The sequence below is a fragment of the Ceratosolen solmsi genome, unplaced genomic scaffold, assembly GCF_000503995.2.
Source record: "Ceratosolen solmsi marchali unplaced genomic scaffold, CerSol_1.0 scaffold39, whole genome shotgun sequence".
Classification (NCBI taxonomy): Eukaryota; Metazoa; Arthropoda; class Insecta; order Hymenoptera; family Agaonidae; genus Ceratosolen; species Ceratosolen solmsi.
Window position 1 is genome coordinate 1,242,591 of NW_011948433.1, and position 13,780 is coordinate 1,256,370.

The 13,780-nt window shown below is 38.9% G+C and overlaps 1 protein-coding gene across 1 annotated transcript in view; it reads right to left on the reverse strand.

The window, feature by feature from the left end:
- Window positions 1–13,780, reverse strand: part of ci (transcriptional activator cubitus interruptus) — a 71,523-nt gene that overhangs the window by 51,657 nt on the left and 6,086 nt on the right. The gene's annotated exons all lie outside the window — the stretch shown is intronic.

Below are 13,780 nucleotides of genomic sequence, written 5' to 3' on the forward strand. Positions count from 1 at the left end.
TATTCTTCTTTGCCAGCCAATGTCCCTCTCGTTCGTCCTCTCCGTCCTCCATACTCCATGCTAGCTATGCGAGCTTCAACGGGCTCCGGGCAACTTTTATCTTCTCGTGATCTCGGTCTCTCGGCTTCACGTGGCGTGCCCTAATGACGTCTCTTCGAACTCTCCACTCTTGACGATGAGTTCACGATGCAAGAAAAGAGTGCAGGAGCATCTAACGAGAGGCCCCTTCTTTTACGTTCCAATGCTAATACACATGCCCCTCGGGATCCCCGTACCTGTACTCGTACTCCTTTCCCCTTCTCGCCGCGCCCTTCTTATCGTTCTCCTCTGTGATATCTCGCTCTTGCTCTCACTCAACCAAAGATAAACGGCTTGGTCCCGTTTCTTTCTTGCTGTTGCTTTAACACTTCTATATGTATGAGAGTGGGAGGGGTAGTGGTGGGGGAAGGCATTTAGATCCGGGGCTGTGAAATGTCGCGCCAAATTTTCACACTATTTGCATTTAATCGTATGGGTCGTCAAAGAGCCACACATATACTCAACTATATTTCAGATTTCCAGCACTCATCCTGCCACCGATTCCAATATTAATTAAGATATATCGTCTGGCCTTACCGCTTAAATATCTATGAGAAGAATAATCAAATTTTACGATTGAATTATTAAAATACTGAGAATAAAAAAAAAGCTCGTCAATAGAAAACCAAAAGCGCATTGGATGTGGGGAAGAATGAGAAGAGGCAGCAGGTAAAAAGGCAAAAAAAAGAGGCACGAAGAAGCACGAGAAAAGGGTAGCTCGGGAGCGACAAAAAAGACCTTGACCGTGGCGCGCTTGGTCAAGCCTTAGGACGGCGACTGCCGCGAGTCGAACCAGTCGCCAACCGCTAAAAAGCTAATTAGATGTCATAATTATACCCAGTGGCGCCCAACTCGCCTCGCCACCAATCGACGGCATGTTGTCTTTCACGCGCTTATACTTCAAGGCTCGGTTGCTTCCCATCTCTCGCTCTCCCTTTTCTCCTATACCCACTCAATCTCCCTTTCCTTCCAATTTTTTCTCGTTCACTCTTTCTTTATCTCCGGGACCCCTCTATCTTTTCTTTTTTTTTCGTTATTCTTCTTTCTCTTATTCTTTACGTTCCTCGTCGTTCGGCGCGACTATCGCGAAAATTATCCGCTACTGCGCAGCACAACGCCGAGCCCTTTTCTTCTCCACTTCACCACGTTTACCCATGTATTTTCTGACATCTTTCTTTTTCTTTCTCGCTGTTATGCACACAACCGGATTCCAAGGATTTTCTTGCATTAAAAATGTTGCTACTCATTTGTTTGGATTATGCCTTCGAACAATGTATTCGACCATTCATGCTTTAATTACACAATTCATTCCGGATAATAATCTTATGCCCGTATATACTTATGAGGATTTATTATTTTTGTGAATACTGTTTCTTTGCAAAATTATTATTTAAAAATAATGTTAGACAATTTTTAAAAGTCTTCAGAATATTTTTTGTGTATACGTACGTGCGTGTGTTTATTTGTATAAATGAGAGATACTTTTCAAGAGTTTTCTTAACAAGAATGCAACAATTCTTAAAAGTTCAAAGATATCACTTTTTAGAACCATTCATGATTTGCGATCAACTATTCGTACAATAAGAAAAATAATAGAATATGATATCCCTAGTATCACGCTACAAGGAGCATCACGCGAGCAAAAGAATTGAGCTAAGAAGGCAAGTGCAACAGGTATTTAGGCAACGCCCTTCTAACACCTGTTGCGTCTACAATCGCCGGAAATACTTGATAAAATATATCTTTACGCTAGGTGGATTTCTTTGTTAAATATCTATACGCTGCACACTACTTATAAATTAGTGGTAAGGACTCGTCCCATATAACTTATTGGATCAAAAAATAAATATTCTTATTTAGTCACAGCCTTAACAAGAGCAGCTTTTATTTCGTGATTTTTTTTCGATTTATTTACTAATATATAATAATTTTAGCGCTCATTTCTTAAAATTTTTAATTTTGAAGTATTTTCAATTTCATAAAAACTTATGTGCTCATTTATTTGCTTGCACATACATACAAACGTAAACTAACTTATAATTGTTTATGCCATAAAGGAGTCTTTATGTGAAAATAGACTTTCATTGGATTTAAAGGATGCCTTTGAATTTTAAATTTGCTTGCATTCTGGAAATGTTTGTTTAATACACTACTATTTTATGATTATGCATTAATAATTTCACTTATGAATTATAACGTTAAAATTTATAGTTTGTTCGCAAATATGGGCGTTACGAATGTACTTTATAAGTTGCTTATAACTGGATCGGTGGTTGCTTTTGATCATCGCCGACATTCGATGATTCATTGGTGATTCAAGCCTCACTGTACTAAAGTGCTTTTAGTGTGAATAGGTATCATTAAACTAAATCGCTGTTTTTAATATCTGGCTATTCTAATAATATTGAAAAAATATTGTAAAAATTCATTGTTCTTTACGATGCTCTTAATGGATTTTAATTAATTTAATTAAATCTGATTAATGCAATTTTTTAAAACTTTGCCTCTCATATTAATTTCTCGTTCAAGTACTACGAGATATAATTCTTGAAAAAGTGCTCATTTCGTAGGTGATTGAATGCCTCGGGCTAAAAAATGAATCCTTCGCTTAAAAGCTTTTATTCCGAAGATAATAAAATAAAAAAATTTAATATTTTGCTGTTAATTAGGAGCAATAAAAAAAATACATGCACGAAATAAGTTAAAAACGTGTAAACATATAAATAAAAATAAAAAATAGAAGATAGATAGATAGAGAGAGAGAGAGAGAGAGAGAGAGAGAGAGAGAGAGAGCCAAGTAAGAAGGGGACAGTTCAGTAGTTGCGAATTTTTCGGAGCACGGCGGCGACACTTAATATGTATACTCGTGCCAGGTGGATGTAATCAATGCGCTCCTTTTTATCTTACGCTTTTGAAGGCAAAGAGGTGCGATATCGCCCATCACACTTTTATTTTCTTTCATGCGATAGGGGCTAACGGTCACATGAAGTGTCAAATAGTTAGTCCGAGCGAAAATATATTTGTCATAATGTAAGATTGTGCGAAAAGGATGCACTAGATGCACCTTTTCGTGTAGATTTTCATTAAACATCGCAGTTGAATGAATCGTGGGGGATGAAAAAATGTACGAAAGACAGCTGTGAATATAAATTTCTCAAGGGTCTAATAAAGTGATTAATACGGCGTGAGCGCACACATCCGGGCTTTTATGAGAGAAAGAAGGCCGGGAATCAATAATCCATTGTGTAGGCCGGTCGGTGATAAGGATCGCGGCATCGCGAGACGCGAATCCGAGAATCGATTTCTTCTTCATCCCTCGCTCGGCGGCACACACACACACTTACACACCAATACATGCTCGCGTAGGCACGCACGTAGATACACAAAGAGACGCGCGTATATACCGTTCGTTTATCTTCTAACTTTATACAATCGGACATCGGGCCCCTCGTATACCTTCATCTTTCATTCCTTATCTCGCATCTTCACTCTCCACCCCACCTCTTCTCTCTCAATTTCTATCTTTATCGCCTTCTCATCTCTCCCTCCTGCCCCCGTGTCTCTGTATATATTTTTCACGACTTGGCGAAACGGCGCACGAAACGGCAACGGCAGCAACCTCTTCGTTGTCGGCGGTAGATTTTTCGGCGAAGAGAGAGAGAGAGAGAGAGAGAGGATTGCTCGTACGGCTTACCCCAGCCCGCGTGGACCGGTTCAAAAATACCTCGGATGGCCGCGCGCGCGCTGCAGTCTGGACCAGCAGAAGTATAATATAAACTCAGTGGGCCGACAGAGATGGAAGACGAAAGGGAACAGCGGCTTTCAGCGGTCGAGATGAAAACATAAAGCTGATTACACAATCATCATCCTATTTTAATTATTTCTCCCTGTCTTATAAAAATTATGAATTTTTGGTATTTTTAAAAATTTAGACATTAATATGGGAAAAGCATTTTTATTTCTTAAATACGTAGGATAATAAAACGAATAATGGTCATGAAATCTCATTTTCCATAGGAAACAGTATAAATATATTTGTGGCTACAGAGAAAGAGAGAGAGAGAGAGAGAGAGAGAGAGCGATAAGTTTTACATTTTATTTAAAAAATTTACCAAGTGGGAACTGGAGGACCCTGACGTAATATATCCTCGTTCTACATTTTTCACGCATAACTACTGTACCTCATTATACTCCCTCGCGTATGTATACACCTTCGATGATGCTTATTATAAATTCATGCGCAAGTGTTGGAAATGAGAATAGCCAAGTATCTTGGACGAAAAAGCCGTTCTATAAACCCGATGCGCCCAAGCTTTTACAGCTCGGCATCTGTGCAGTTGTACACAAACGCGAGGTCGCCTTGGTCTGCCGCTGCAGTACATGCGATAACTCGCGCTCTTACGACTACTTTTCTCTTCGTCTTTTCGTCGTCGTCCTCCTCCTCCTCCTCCTTATTCTCTGCTGGAATAATCGTTCTATTTAAGGAGGATGATGAGAGTGCGCGCCGGCTTTTTCAACCTTCTTTCGCTGCTTTCCCTGCTAATTAAATGGCGTGCGTGAACATAAAAGGTTGCGCATGAGGAGCAGCTTGCACATCAATTACAACCTTTATCGCTTGAAAAATATTGTTGTTCAAAAGGTGTTAATCTTTTCATCATTAGAGATAGCTAACGAATATGCTTTTATAATGGATTTGTCTTGAGTAGTCGTAGTTTTCAATGAAACTTGAATCCACCGTCGAAAACGAAGCTCCAGCGTAAAAAACACAATACAATTAGTACTTCGGTTAATTTTATTATTATGTTAGATATTTCTAATTAAATTACCTGCTTGCCAGTACAAGCTACAGGAGCTCATCGATGGAAGATGAATTGACAGGGTCGATGGTACAGTGGTATACAGTCAAGGTAAAGCCCGGCATTTAAACACGTTGTAAACAAGTTGATAGACATGGAAAAAGTCATTCTCAAGAAGGGTAATCGTAAAACGCAAGTTTTGACGGAGCAAAAAATGAGGAAGCACGTTCCAAGTGCCCGGTCCTTTTCGAGCAAAGCTGAAAAGAACGGCGCGCGGTAAATGCAGCCTGGAGATCGTTAAAATCGCGTGTATAAAGCGGCGTCGGCGATCAAAATCACAATTTGCGAGCAGAAAGCTTTACGAGCGAGAATTATTACGGCTTAATTATGGCCGAAAAGTCACGCGTAAATGCTCATCCACTCAACTGCCCCCTCGCGCTTCCATCGCCTCGTAGAAAAGGTGACACGATGAACCGTGGAGGGAAAGGCGGCGATAGTAGTCGATGGAAATTTCTCATCCCATATCCCTCGTGCATGATAAAGCGAGAGAAAAAGTAGACGCGCTGGCGCGCCGCTAATAAAATGCTCGTAAAGCCGTAGAGGCCGTCGAGGTATTGCGCCGCTCCTGTGCTTCCCATGCCTCTGAGAAATGGATTTTCCTAATATACGGCTATGGCTTCTAGCTGGCGGCTAGGGCGTCGCGGCGCTAGTCAGAATGGCTGCGGGGAAAACGATGCTAAAAAGCCAAAGCGCTTGTAAAATCGGTGTCGAGAGCGCGAGAGAGCTCCCGGGAAATTACGCGTGCATTCCGGACGAACCTGTTTTCGAGTGCACTCTCGCTCGCCCCGCTGTATAATTGGAACGCGAGCGCGAACCGAACACGAGGAAAACAAACAGACAGACATACAGACAGACAGACAGATAGACAGACAGACACACAGATAGAGAGAGAGAGATAGAGAGAGAGAGAGAGAGAGAGAGAAGCACGGAACGAGATTGCGCTCGGGTGTCAATCTGGCAGCTCGTGCGTCAATATTTTCATTAACAGATTCGTTGTGCTAATTTTTCCTTCGCCCGGTGCTTTTCTAGCCGCCAGTTGGCTCATTTATTTTTCCTCCGTTTACATGAACGTCGGTTCTGAGCGACAATCGAGCTTCGGAACGCTCGCGATTTTTAAATTCAGGGGGCGAACGTAGGAGCCAGGCGGCCGAGGTTCGATGATTTGCGAGACTTCGCTGACTTTCGCCGAACAGTCAAGCTCGAAAAAGCCGACGCGGCCTTTTTTATTAGACGGCTCGTGTGTAGGAGAAGCGAATGAGAGGTAAACAGGAGACAAGAGACTAAGAAAGAAGGCGACTCTGGTCGTAGCAGGGCACTTTCGAAACGTTTGCTCACGTAGGAGCTTCGCGTCCATGGGAGAGGCGGTCATCGCAAGAGTTGAACAATGGCGGCCGTAAGCGCCAAGCGCCACTAATAAGAACGATGAAGGGGAGGGGGGTAGCGAACCCCTGTTGAAGATGTTGAAGAGAGCTCATTGCAGCCTGTCAACGCGCCATCATAATTGTTATTCGAAGTTCGAAGAACGATGCTCCCGACGCAACGCCTCGAACGAATTAAACGGGATGCATCCTACGCTTGCATGACCAACTCCTTGATTGCGCCCGACTTCCCCTCTCTCCTTCCCTCACCAGCACTATATTCTTATTATTATATCGATGTAGCTTCTTTATAGGCTCTCATTCTCTACTACTTCGATCTCTCGATATTAATTAAGAAACACTCCTTTTCTCTCGCCCCGGCCCCCAATACAAAGTCTTTTTTAATTGCTTCATCTTGAGCTCGCGCTCTTTATTTCTATTAGTTGCTCGTAACTAGACTCGGAAGCAGCGCAAGTACATTTAATCATTTTAATACATGTGCAACTAAAATATATATCTCTCTCTCTCGCGCGCGCGCGCGCGCGGGCTCCCATAATTAATGTGTGCTGTAATAATTCGACCGCGTATCCCGTATTCGAAGGCGTCTGAAGCTTGAGTGCGGAAGAATGTCCGTCGAAAGAAAAAGGACGACAAAGCCAGAGAGAGACTCGTAAAAAACGCAGCACTAAAAGGGAGGAGAATTTCAAGAGCAGATGTGCCAGCGAATCGCGTTGAGTTATTTTAATTCGGTAATATCGAGCAGTATTCACACAGTGTCGCCATTGAATTCAAAGAAATGTCATCGGCTTCGAAGTAATTCTTCTCCATTTAGACTTTAGATGCTGTAGGCGTGTATAAGTATGAGCCGATCGAAAATCTCGGAATAATTGGGCCCACTGTGTGTGACTCAACGATTAGTGATTATATACTCGTATACTTAAATGGACTCTTAGTTTATCGCTTCGGCACATTTCAAAAACTTATTCTCCTCGATGGAATGTAAATGATCTTGCATATGCATCACTACAGACATATAGACATATTATCCTTTACACTTAAAATGAAATATAAAATAAGTCGATGCATTCGATTTTTACATTTAACAAAAAAAAAACCAGCTGATAGCAGTTATACTTAAAAAAACAATCGTTTAAATTTAAATTCAATATGCGATCGGGCGAATGAATAAATTAGGACTGCCAATTTTAAAAATTCTTTGAAAATTTTACGTTGGCATTTCGAAGCTCGTATTTAATTACAAATCTAGACGTAATTGAAGAGCGCATTAAATTTTCTTTTCTTTTTTTTAAAATAACATTACTTTTTATATCATCATAATGTATTAACTTATGTAATATCCATTTCATAAATACGATCTATTTAAGCGATCACTAAACTCTTCATTATTAAATAATGTAAATCTAAAAACTGTACTCACTAATTCATGTCTCTTAATCAGTAATTATATCAAATTATTTGACTAATCTTCACAATAGAAAAAATTGATACTGATAAATGCCTAGAGGCTTCTTGGAAGGAAACATTTAGTAAAAACTCGTTTACCATTCGAAGTTTCAGCTGCACTAAATATTATATCTCGCATATTAAAGTGTCTCTATCCTCGGATATTACTTAAAATGAGTGTGCCTAATGAACGTTAATTTTGGTTAGTCAAGATCGATCAGTTTAAAAAGCAAAAAGCAAAAAGCAAATTGATAAATAAAATTGAAAAGAATAAATAACACAGGGTGCTGCATGTTGGTCAAGCGCTTAGTCGCTTGGTGATATTTTTCCACTTACATGCTCGAGTATATGAAGCGATTAGCAACTCGATTACATAGTCGATCATACAAGGATAATTACGGGTTCGGATCTTATAAATAAGTATATACGCTCTGTCTTCTACGCTTCCTTTGCTCGGTTAACTTGAACTTGAAACGAAACTCAAAGAAAGATAAAAACATGTAAAAGAAAAGTGAACGTATTAGAGTATAGGTGGCGCGTTGATCGAAAAATCGTCACTAATATTTAAACATTCTCGTTAAACAAGTTCAGCTTAAAAAATATTATATATTTCATAAAATTCCAATAACACCTTTTCTTACTCTCTCACTCTCTCTCTCTCTCTCTTGCCACTGGAAAGTCATTATTTACTGATTTACTTAATATATATAATCAAACGGAATAAAGGATACATTTGAGTTTTGTAACACAGATATTTAGACAAGATAAATGTAGTAATTGCGAGATCGTGGACTCACTGATTCTTGGTACCCAAGCATATGTATGTGACAGCTTATTTTCAGACGAAACCAATTGCCTAGTAGTCTTCTCAAGATATAAATTATGAATTTAATTATTCTTTCATGCGACAATACAACGCACACGTCCGATCGAATAATAATTTTATGTATGCATAATTATACAATTGTATAAGTGCGTTAATTAATTAAAAGACTACTTTACATAAAAATACTTTAATAGAAATACTACTTTACAATTTAAATCACAACAATCTGCACAAAACATGAAAATAATGTGTAAAGTGACTGTTAAATTTAAATATGTAAAAAAAATGCGGCACTTGCTACGAAGAAGCGAATTTATTACAGGCTTTCGTCAAGTCGCCTCGTCATTTCTTAATTCCTAACTTTATTTTGGCGACGATCTCGAGAAGCGATAAAGCACAAATCAGGAAGCAAAAACGTGGCAATAAAGTGAAAAAAATCGGCGTATATCAGTGTCTCATATGGTATAGAAGGAAGCTAAAAAGGATTATAATGAGAAAAAGCGAAATTTTGGGGGCGGTGGAGCGGTAGTACAGGGGTGGAGTGCGGCGAAGAGGTAGTGGCGGCGGCAGCGATGGGGCTAAGAAATAATATGTAAAAAAGGCGAGTCGAGCGCAGCCAGAGACAGATGAAGAAAGTGAAAAAGAAATATATATATAGAGATAGAGAGAGGGGGGAAGTTGGAGGGATTTGGGAAACGTTGCACGCGTTTAATCCTGATTAATGCCTTTGGGAGGCAGCGCGAACTAATGCTAATGCCGCGGGATACGAGATGCGGCACGTTGCACTCTCTCTGTCTCAGGCAGCCGGCCAATTCGCGCCTAAAGACCGCGGCACCCGAGCTTACCTAGAGAAATGGACAGTATTAAAGCTACCCAACTCCACTTTTCGAACGTCTCCAGCCGTATAAATGCACGCTTCGCGACACCAGTCTCGCAGATGCTTTTCTCCTTTTGTAATTTTTACGCGTGTAATTCATTTAAAAGCGACTTAAGACTCCGCTCTTGCTACGATGATTACTCACCGACTCTCCGCTTGCCCACTCTCATCTAACTGCACGTGTATTTAATTTCGGAGTATTGTCAATAATGCACGATTTACGCACTCTGCCAGCCACGCAGTGTTGCAATTATTCACAGACATTTTTTTATTATGATTCTCTGCAATATTTAATACGTCCGTTATTTATCTAATATCAGTCCATTGAGAGCTCGAGGCTTCAATGATTACGAGCGCATAATGTATTAGCTCGAGAAGGAAGTTCGAAAAAGCGCATTAAAAATTTTGTCAATAAACGGATGAGCATAGGAAAGCAAATCGGAATGCAAAAGAGTAGCTAAGCCCTCGGCTGTCTGTAACTTTGAGAGGCGACACTAATGCTTTCTAAAGTTATCGCTTATTAACACTTTTGATATATATATATATATATATATATATATATGCAATCTCTTTTACGCGCGTGCTTAGGTGTGCGCACCTATGGTTTTATATACATGATAATCCAACATCATCCATCGATTATAGTATTTTGACGTCTGCCTGGACTACATCGTCACGCTTGATAAAACTCATTATTATTCGAAATTTTATTTTTAACGCTCACCCTGATCCCTTCAATATGACGTTTGCTACTCAATGCTATTAAGATATTACTATTTTACTAGTAAATCTTATACATCAAAGTATTTACTTTTTCTTATCTTCTTGTTAATAATTATAATCTGAAAACTCTATATAAATAATTAAAAAATTGTATCAAATTATATCTATATAAATAGTTTAACAAAATTTACGTTAAAATTCTCAACATCTATATAATTTTACCATTAAGTATGTCAACGATGTAGTCATAAAATATATGCAAAGATTAATATTATCAGCTCTTATTGATTATTAATGAAACAATATGAATAAAGCCGGTATTGGTAATACAAATTAAGAGATAAAAGCTACATGGAAGAAAAATTTCGTGCACTGCCACCCAGCGAGCAATTTCTATCTCTAGCGTCATTTATTTATATATACATATATATCTTTTTTTGCAACAATCGATGCTGTCAGTTTTACCTCTGATTAAACTTAAGAGGATCGATTGATCCGACTTCTACAGAAATGCTTACTACACGTCTTCCTTAATTAAGAAACGCAAAATATTCGGGGACCGAAATAAATCTCAGTCATCAAGATGAACTTTGTCCTGATCAACTATTTTTTGATATTCCAAAAATAAAAATATCAGACTTTTATTGTGAGAGGCACTGATATATTATTATAGAATATGATGATAATTTATGCATACTCTCTTGAAATTGAGTAATTTTAGTATACAAAATAACGACGCGATCATGTTACGATGAGTAAACTTAGTTGACTAAGTAATATGATGTATAAAACTTGTTCATGCATAATAAAGAAAACATTAGCGATATGGAAACTTTGCTATAACGAAAAAAGCGTAATTGAAGGAAAATAAGACATCAGATGAAGTAGTACGAGATTAGATGTAAATGGAGACAGCAAAGTACTGTATATGGCATGAATACAGAGAGCCATAAGGGCGCCATTAAGTAGGCCCGTGCGCAAGAATAGTACGCTTACTATCACAAAGCGAGAGAGATGGAAGGTGAGTATCTTACCGTAATTACTAAATTATCCTTTCGGACCGTACGCGCGAGAGCAACAGAGATAGAGAGTTCGAGATTTCATCCGCGAGGGGGTGGAGACCAATGGAGGAGAATGGGAGGAGAAAACCTCAAAGCCCTTCGGTTATTCATACCTTCGTTTATTCAGGGTTTCAGAGTCCCTCAAGCTCTTGCGCCTTGGCAAATAATAGCCGTTTATCCTCTCCGCTCTTTCATTTTCGTTCTCCTACCCATCGAAAAATCTCTCCTCTTATACGTCTCGCGAAAATATCCGATTTATTTAACGTAGACAATTAGACTAAAAATACAAGTCAAGCTAGCCAGCATTGAAGCTTTCAGCCTCAATAACAAAATTACGGGTGCATAAAATTACGAATTATAAAATGAATATACTCGATCTAATCTTGATCGTCCTTTTTCCTTGCTTACACTTAAAAATGATAACAATACGGTTATAATTTTAAGCGGGTAATTAATTAATTCGATGACTTTTACTTACTAGCGAAATTACTTGATACGATTTGCGTATTCTTACAATAGTGCTGGCTAAATATAATCGCATGACTACACGGAGCATTCGTGATAACTACGAAGAATCTGTGCGCACTGAATTATGCGGGCTATTTTACTGAGATTATTTGGAATTGATTATTCCCGATCGTAGCTTGTCCATGCTTTATTAAGCCATTTGTCAATAGGAGTAATATTTTATGATGTAGTATAAAAGTTTGAATCATATAAATAATGCGACGCTGGGTAGAATAATATGATTTTTCAATTTTGTAAAATATCTTTAACTTATGTTTGATTTTATGCAATATAACCAAGCATATGTTGAAAGTCTAAAAAATCACGCGTAGCCAAGCCTAAATGTTTAAATCGAAAATTGCTCATTGAGCACCTGCTGCACGCACGTATTAGAAACATATATATATATATATATATATATATATATATATATATATATATATATGAATGGTTAATTTAAGCAATCATAAAGCAAGAAGAAAAAGAAAGAATTAATTTAAGCAATCATAAAGCAAGAAGAAAAAGAAAGAACAATCTAGTAATAGCTAGCTACATTGGCATTCATTTTCAACAAAAACATAAAATTGAAATAAGTACAATCGATTCCTTGAAGAAATGAACATTCGCTGCCTGATGTTGCAATGCTCTGCCGAGAGGAGTGAGCGAGTGCTTGCAAATACATAGCGTACTGAAATAAGAAATGACCGAATGAGATAAAGGATGTGAGTCGGAGCGAGGGTCAGTGAGGTGCATCGAATATCGAGCTGTCGAGAGCGATGATGCATGATGCTCCGATCGGTGAATCGCGGGCTCACGGGGCCCGGTCGGACTACGACCAGGTTGCTTGCCGAGCCTACGGCGCATTTCTCGCACGAGCCAACCACCGAAAAACACCGTCTAAAAATCACTGCTTCACATGCTCTAGAGACAGTAGATAAGCGCAAGATCTGGGAGGTTACATCTACTACCAAACGCGGTGGAATTTATTACTCACTCGTCGCCTCGTCATCTCGGTTAAGCTCGTTTCCCCGACCCCCTGGCTTCAAATCCGTTAATCAATGTAATTTCGCGCGAGAGTCATTGTTTTGAAAATCAAAGCGAGCGACACCCATTTCCGTGACACTCGAGAGTGCAAACAATCTTATTTATCTTTACCAATGAGCGGCTTGTTTGATGATCCAGTCGGCAGTAGCCCTATGCTCTTAACGCACCCGAGCGAAATGCTCATCGTGTCCTCGTAATCGAAGCGCAAATATACCCAGTCTCGTATTCTAGTGTAAACATCGAGTGGCACTTTAGTAGCGAGTATATTGGTAATTGGGGAATGATTATTGAAAGGGCGAACGGAAGAGAGAGAGAGAGAGAGAGAGAGAGAGAGAGAGAGAGAGAGTGATGAAGGGAGGGAGAGATAGAGACAATAGGATCTTTATTTACACAAGATAAACATTTGATTTAATCATGAAAGTGTCAATGAGCTCATCAACGGTGAATGATCCATAGATCTTTTCGACAAACAAGGCGCGAAATCCATTCCATTTCAATTAGCATTTTACCACAAATATCTTATTTACAAATTTATTATGCTAATATTACCAATATATTTATGTAACGAAAAAGGTATTAACTTTGTCCATAAGAAGCTATAGTAATTATATCTGAATTGAGAATACTGAGGTTAGTAAATTGAATAGTAAATGTATACTCATAATGGAATTTGCATCTAAAGGGCAAGCATGACAAATGTCGAAAAACAAATGTAGAAACTATTTCCCATGGCATGGAAAAGCCGTATAATGAATTTTAATTATTTAATCAATAATGACATTAGTTCTAATCAGTTACGACAAAATAAGTGAATAAGATTAAAATAGAGAAAGAAATATCATAAGGAAAAAAGCAGAAAAGTCGGAGGTGTAAAGGCAGACGGATAGCCACGTGGCATTGTGTGGCTTTTGAGTGGCTTCGATCAACATTGCTCGAGCTACTGCTGCTGCTGCTGCTGCTGTTGTTGCTGCTGTTGCAGTTATGGC